Raw genomic sequence first — 8,252 nt, 5'->3', positions numbered from 1 at the left:
AAACTATGTGCAGTTGTGGAGCATATTTCAAAAAGGCTAATCAGTTTTTGCAATTGCCATCTAACAAGGCTTTAAGCTCTAATGTTTTGTGATGGAGTTCTCTAATAAAACATAATCAGTTTAAGATGCCAAAAGCTTTGATAGAAGTCATGCAATTCAGAAAATACACTGCACAGCTTTGCTGTTGAGCTGTTGTGATGATTTACTGTGGAATTTTCCCAGAATTATTAATTTGTTTAAAATCTGTTGCAGTGTCCCGGTTGTACTTAACAAGCTAAATGGATTATAAATACAGCTGATTATCACAGATTTATTACTGCTAAATCCTAGCTTCAAAAGAGTTGTTTATTCAGCTAATCCAATGGGAATTAATCAAATTCAATTAACTTTTCTCATACAGAGCTGGTAATGTATCTGGATGACAGTCTTTTTTGGAAGCCTCATTTATGATTAAAAATCACTGCCTCGTGTTTTGTGCCAACAACAAATTGAGGAAAGACTGTTTCAGAAAGAATTAAATGCAGGTTGCCATTTGCTCCTTTAGCCATGAAAGTATGCAGCATGTTTGGTGCATACATACCATGTAATCACTGTGGGTACTCTCTGGCAATGAGCTGTATCAGTTTTTCCATAGGAGCTGTCCTAGCTCATGTTTCAGTTCAATTTATTCACACTGGCTGTACTAGGGCCATATTTAGGATGTGAGGCTGGATTCCTCTATATGCATAATCCTTAATGTACAATTGGCTCTTAGCTGCCTAAAGAATAATTCACAAGAATAAATACCTTCTACATTAAGATTTATATTCTGCTATGGTGGTGGGGTTTTTTAATGTGGGGGTAATTTGGGGTGTAAAACACTTCATTATAACATAGTTAAAACTTTACAAATAGTTCTCCTACAATTGTATGGTGCTGTCTTGATAAATATTGAATCTCCTATAGCAGATTTAGAAAAATCAATTGTTCATAATCCTTAATTTTCCCCCAATTTTTGGGAGGGATCCCAAAATTTTAAACATTGATCTGCATGACTGCTTCCTTTATTCCAATCCAGACTTCTGTTTTTTGTATTCTTAAAATATATATATGACCGACATTAGAGTCTGTTAAACATTCCAGAACCAGAAAAGATATTAGAGAGCAATAGCCACAGAGCCTCTGTAAAACTTGCTTTACTTCTAAAATTTTCATACAAAGTAAACCTAGGGCCTAGTTCTCTTATGAGAACACATCTGTATTCTTCAGGAGAGAGTTCTCTGTCCCGCTGGGCAGATTCAAAGGCAATTCAGAGCTGCCAATCAGCGAGCCCAGGGCTCTGCAGATCATCCACTGGCTGCATAGAAACAGAGTCCTGCCTTTGCCAGCAGGAAGTCAGGCAGAAGCAAACACTATTATTTCCATTCCTTTATTTAACTTTAGCAGTCAGAAGCATGCAGTTATGGGGTGGACCTACAGAGCAGTGGGCTTCCTGATTGACAGCTCTGAATTGCCTTTGAATCTGTACAGCAGAAGGACAATCCATTTAAGAGTATTGCCAGGCATGCTATCCTGTAGACAATAAATTAGCAGAGAAACCAGCCTCTCATATTAGGAAGCAAAAACCATTTCACAGAGCTATTGAAAGTTGCTCTGAACATTAAGAACAAGAGAAGTTGGTGCATTTTATTAATAAGAGGAGAAAATTCATTTTATAGTATCTGGCTTTGATATCCCCATTCCTCTTCCCCCTCTGGCTGCTCCATTCATGCTTGGACGGGGTCCTGCCTAATTACAGCTGCCTGGCTTGAGTTTTCTTTTCTTAACCATTTTACTCCATCTTATCTCCAGCCAGGTATCAGATGAGGCAGAGAAAGAGAATACTTTGCTCCAGAAATCACAGTTAAAAGAAAAAATGATGTATTTAGATTAGCTTCCTTTAAATGCACTATTATACACTTGGGAATGTTAGTCCTTTTATTTAACTTCTGTTTTCCTTTCCCATCTAGCCTGTTTTCTCTTCATTTATAGTCTCTTCATCTGCAAGTATTTGTTCTCCTGCTTGTGAGAATCTCTTGGTCTTAGTGGTCACCTTTTTTTCTAAATTAACTTCACAGTGCACTTCTGTTTTTCTGAACATCTGGTCAAGTGTTCAGTTTGTAGTGACAGTGCATGGGGTGGTGGTGAGGAGGGTGTGGGAAGCAGTATGAAGCTTCCATTAACTTTCATGTGTTTTTTTTTTTAAGACTTAAAGCCCTTCTACATATGAGAACCAAAACAAGAGTTGGATTTTAGCATGAGTAATGTCCATGTAACATGAGTATTCACATTATAAAGTTATAGGTGGATGATTTTTACAAGTGCACTAGTCATTAACAGGCCAAATAAGGCTAATATGAACTAATTTATGCATTTTCTGCTAATTTCTAATGCCATGGCTTTTCTTTAACTTCACATTGACACACAGGGTCAATGTTTACATTGCTAACAAAACAGACATTGTCCACAGTGGGGAATGTATTTGCTACTTCTACCAATCTAGTGCATGGATGTCAGAAGTGGAAACTAATGGAAATTACTCATCTTAAGTGACGATCCCCTTCCTGCATTCTGAAATAAAATATGGTGGAGAGGAGGGGATGGACTAGATTCCGCCAATGTTCCAAATAATGGCAGAGTGCCATGATAGCTTTTGTTCTGTTACAGTCTCATGTTACAGAAACGTTAACTTTCAGTATCAAGGGGATGGCCAATAAAGAATGACAGATCACAAAGAATACAAAAATAATCTTTTAATTGCAAGAGAAATATATTGCCTAAATTTTATACCAAAGGTCAGTGTAGCTGGATAAGGTAGATAATGTTAATGGCATACAGATAAAAAGCAAACAATTTGTATAGTTCAGGGCCTCTACTGCTTGTGTCTACCTTTCTGCTCCTTTTTTCTTCACCCAAATCATGTCTAGCTGCTTCCTCCATGACATCTCCCTGCCTTTTGCACTTAGAATCCCAGTACTTCCAACATCAAGAGATCAAAAATCATGATTGGCCCACAAAATCATGGTTTAAAAAAACAAACCCAAACTATACAGTATTGTTTTAATTTTCTCTTTTGATGTTTGAACTCCCTCTCCATGTCAGAGAGAAATTTACTGTTGGCCACTCTCCTGAATGCATTGGATAAGGTGATTCTGGTCCCTGCTGCCCCCACATCTGCCTATCCCCTGCCCAGCTATTAATCTTCACTCCCCAGTCCCCCCATCAGTTCTGTCCCCATTCAGCACCCCTGACCCAACCAAGATCAGTCCAGCCCAGCCATCAATTCAGCCCCTTAGCCCCGGCAACCTCACTTCTGCTTTTCCTAGTGTTTTTCACCTCCCCTATCCTGGGCTTTGGGGCCTGAAGCGGGGTTGGCTTTGCTCCTTCCCAGGCCAGGTATTGCAAATGGGACAGGAAGGGAGGAGGGAGCAGAGCTATGCTGAGCTACAGGGTTTTTTGCTCCTTCCTCCCATCCAGTGAGAATAGGGGAGTGGCTCTGCTACCTTCCAACAGGGCTGAACTTCACAAGGGGGGGGGGGGGAGTAAAACCTCTCACTTCATCAGGAGATGAGCTCTAGCACCCACTGAAATCCCCACATTCACACAAATTTTTTTGAAAGTTTGCAATGCTGGAAACTGCTCCCTGACCTGATCTATTGTGCTTCAGTCTTCTCCAAGCCTCTCTTTAAAACAGTCCTAGTCTTCCCCTCTCTTTCTATGTGTTGTCTGCTTAGGGCTTGATCCAGTGAAGCACTTAAAACACATGCGTAGCGTTAAGCACTTGCTTACGTTTTTGTCAGATCAAATACCGTTAATTACTTATCGTGCTAATGTTTAAGAGCACACTGAGCAGCAGACAGTACCTGCCTTGAATAGCTTACAATCTAATTCAGGGGTGGGCAAACTTGGCCCGAGGACCACATCTGGGTGGGGAAATTGTATGTAGGGCTGGGGCAGGGGCTTGGGGTGCAGGAAGGGGCTCAGGGCAAGGGGGTTGGGGTACAGGAGGCATGCGGGGTGTGGCAGGGGGGTTGAGGTGCAGGGTACAGGATGGGTTTGGGGTGAGGACTCCGGCCCAGCACTGCTTACCTCGAGCGGCTCTGGGATGGCAGTGGCACTAAGACAGGCTCTCTGCCTGCCCTGGCCACATGCTGCTCCCGGATGTGGCCAGCATGTCTGGCAGTGGCTCCTGGGGGGGGGGTGGGGTGGGGCAGGCGGCTCCGCTGTATGCTGCCTTCACCTGTGGGTACGACCCCCGAAGCTCCCATTGGCCCTGGTTCCCCGTTCCCGGCTAATGGGAGCCTGCAGGTGAGGACAGTGCACGGAGTTCTCTGCCCCTTCCCTCCCCCCCGACCCCCTCCCCAGGGGCCACAGAGACATGGTGTCGGCTGCTTCCAGGAGCGGCGCGGGGCCAGGGCAGGCAGGGAGCTTGCCTTAGCCCCGCTGTGCCATGGGGCTGGCAATCCCGCAGGCCGGACTGAAAGCCCTGATGGGCCCGATCCAGCCTGCAGGCCGTAGTTTGCCCTCCCCGATCTAATTAGACACAGCAGACACAAGATGGGGGAAGGAGTGTAACACACACAGTGAATAATGTGATGGTTTGTTTATTTTGGGGAGGGGTGGGATAGGATTGCTAACTTTGTAATATTTAAAAACCGGACACTTGAGTGGGAGTGCTGGAACCTCCCCATCCTCACCTCTTTCTGCCCGAGACTTTGCTCCTGTTTCCCCCTCCCCATCACTTGCTGCTCCCCCACCCCCCAAGGTTGGTGGGACTCGCCTGCACAGCTAGGTCTGGAAGCTGCAGTGCTCAGACACAGGTAGGAGACGGTCCCAGCTGAGTAGGGACTGGCACAGGTGATGACCTGGCACCTCCTATGCCCCTAGTAACCAGAATTTTGCTGTCCGGCCAGTAGATCTGACCAGACGCTGCCAGGTCCCCCTTTTGCCCAGACTTAGCTTTTTATAGTAACATATATGTTTGCAAATATTTCACCAGACACACTGATTCATATTACTACCTGTTCATAGTGACTGCTAGTATTAAAGGACCTGGATGTTGGCTTAAGAATGAACTAAACAGCATGGAGTCCAATCACCCACTCTGAACACACGAGGATTTATTGACTTACTGGCCAGTTTCCATTTTTCTTGGTTAAAAGCAACAGCAGCCCCAAAATCCAGAGCTATCTATAAAAAAAAAAAAAAAAAAGCGCTAAATATTGTTAGTCATGGCAGTTATTGACTCAAAGGTTACAGCCAACTCATTGACTATACTTGCAATTTGATATTAAGAACGTTCAAGAGACAAAATAACCAAGCTCAGTCAAATGTACTGTCTAAAGACAATACAGTATAGTACAGGATAAAGAGTTAATACATTGCCAATCCTTCCCAGGAAGTGAAATCTCACAATGTGTTCAGTTCATCTTACACAGATGATGTGCATCCCAAATGCCCCCTTAAACTAGCCATTTTTCATAGGATGGTTGTGTACAAGTTACAGAAGCCTGTTCAGATCACTTACAGTTGAACTAGCCAGCTTGTGCCAGCTTTATCTTTGGTGCTTCCTGTTCTTTCCTATTTTTCTATTGCATATTAAATTCCAGGCGTGAAGGGGCATGTAGATACTCCCCAATACAAAGCATTCATACATCTTACATTATTTCCTTGAAACTCCATGTATCTTTGTTTCCAGATATTACATTTTAGAACAGAATGCTCATCCATTTAGCTTTTGACAGTTTTTGTATTTGTATAAGCCAAGTGCTGAGCTATACTTGTCCTGGAGCATCATGGGATATGTGCCTTAGCATAAGTAGGAAAGAATAAGTATAATATAATTTATCATGATTGCCCAACACACGCAATCATATATATAATAATACCATGTGCATAATACCTATCAATATAATGTGTGTGTATATACACACACACACACATATATGTCTGGACTAGATAACAATTGCTCTTTCAATGTGGACTTGGCATGAAAGGAGTTAAAACATTCCTGTAAAACCTTTAATATCTCCTGTGTTCACCTTACCGGTATTTAATCTTATCAACTCTTTCAAAAACTCCCATGTGCATTTACTGTAACGCTTAATTATATAGTCATATTTGGTTTATCTCTAGCAAAACCAATAATCTTACAGATAGCTCTACTGGGGTTTATGATGGGTTAGCGGTGGTTTTTGTTTGTTTAATTTTCCTACTCTGGACTCATATTCATCATGGTAACTGATAGGTACATTTTATCTGATCTTTTGATAAAATTATATATTACTGCAATTGTTCACATCACATGGTGTTTGTGTGACAGATTCCCCTGTTAACTTTGCACTCTGATCTTGTACTTCTCAAACTTTGCTTAGACTTAGGGCTTGTCTATATGGAGAGTTATGTGTGTGGCAAGGTGGAGTGCAAATCTACAATGCACTAGCCTGCCGTTCACTAACTCACTGGAAAACAGCAGCAGATCAAAGCACACTACAGAACTTTAATGCACTGTAGCAGGGTGCACACATCCAGTTAGCATGTGGCAAGATAGTGCACTGTCCATTTACAACCCAGTCTGCTGTGCATTGTCTGTATAGACAAGCCCTAAGAAATCTTCCCAGGAATGTCCTTGAAGAGAAATCCTTCTTATTTGAAGGGGCTAGGTTTTGCTTTATATGTTTTGGTTTCCTAATACAGCTCTTAGAATATTTTGCCTTGGGTTCTATGTATCGCTTAGCCTTTATGTTCTCCCCCCCCCAACCCACTTCATTTATCTGTGACTGCAAGAACTGGGAAGCATGTTATCTGGATTCTATTTCTGACTGTGCCACATAGCCTCTGTGCCTCGATTTTTACATCTGTCATATGGGGTGATAACTGCCTGCATTACAGGCATGTGGTGAGGCTAAGTTGCTGTTTGTAAAATGTCTTGGGTAGAAGGCACTACAGCAGTTTCTGCAAAATTACTTTGTATTGATGCAATCTGTAATATGATAGTATAGACCACAGCACAGTGCTAGTTGTATGGGTACGTGACTTCTAGCCAAGTTGATCCATGTGCAATGGAGTGCAGACAGTAACCTAGGCAGAACACTTAAGCAGACTAGACTTAGGGACACTGCTTGGAGGAGTATTTGAATTACTTGTATTAAACTCCATCCATGTTGGTATTTGAGCTGAACTTTACCCAGATATTAATCCAGCTGAAGTGTAATCTGTACTCTGGTTGTGGTATATGTGTGTGGGGTTGTCAGGTCCACTAAAACAGCAAATTTAGTATAGACAAGACCAAAAACATAGAGCAGAAGTTTGCTGATGTTGAGGGTGTTTTTTAGTGCTGTCAAATGATTAAAAAAAAAAATGGTGGTTAAATCACAAAATAAATAAATAAAAAGTCACCACTAAACACAGTTTTAATCACAGTGTTAAACCATAATCGAATACCATTTATTTAAATATTTTTGGGTGTTGGGGGAGTGCTGTCTTCTTCAGCAAAGCACTCAGGAGCCTGAAGGCTTTTTTTCCAGACAGCTCTCCCTATTTCCCGACCCCAGGTCAGCTGCGACCAGGTACATGGAGGGGGGGGGGGGGGGAAGAGGGGACACCCTGACATCCAGCAATGTTGTCAGGGTACAATGAGTACAGGGCACAGCAATGACTGTTTAAGTACAAAAAGTACCATAAAACATAAAACAGTTTAGGTTACAGTTCTACTTAAAATTTGTCTTTAAATAAGTCATACATATGCTGAAATGGCTCCTCCCCCAACTCCCATATTCCATATAAACAAACTGAATACTACCTATTTGGGGGGAAAGAGTAGTTAAGCATGTTGATGTTTGTATATACAAAGGGGGATGTCAGAGGGGATGGAGAAAGTGGATGTGGGGGGGAGTAGTCACATGGAGGGTCATGTGAGGCGGTCACATGGCCCCCGCCCCCCTTGTGTCCCTCCCATGAGTGCAGTACCCGCAAAAAATGATTTCTACTTGCACCACTGGGGGGGAAGGAGATGGTAGCAGCAGTGGAGCAGGGAGGAGCGCTTCTGCCCTGAAGGCATGCAGCATTGCCCCCTGGAGCATGGTGCTCTGGTATGCAATTAATGTTCGTTTAAAAAAAAAAAGGGGGGGGGGGCATGGAAGGGACTCCTGTCCGGGAGCACGCGAGCCGCTTGCACACACTAGCACAACCAGGGACCGCTGCGGGTGAGCCTGGTGACCGCCCCCGTGGGTGGA

Source organism: Terrapene carolina, unplaced genomic scaffold (assembly GCF_002925995.2).
Source record: "Terrapene carolina triunguis isolate 2854851 unplaced genomic scaffold, T_m_triunguis-2.0 Scaffold62, whole genome shotgun sequence".
Lineage (NCBI taxonomy): Eukaryota > Metazoa > Chordata > Testudines > Emydidae > Terrapene > Terrapene triunguis.
Note: the sequence above shows the minus strand (reverse complement) of the source record.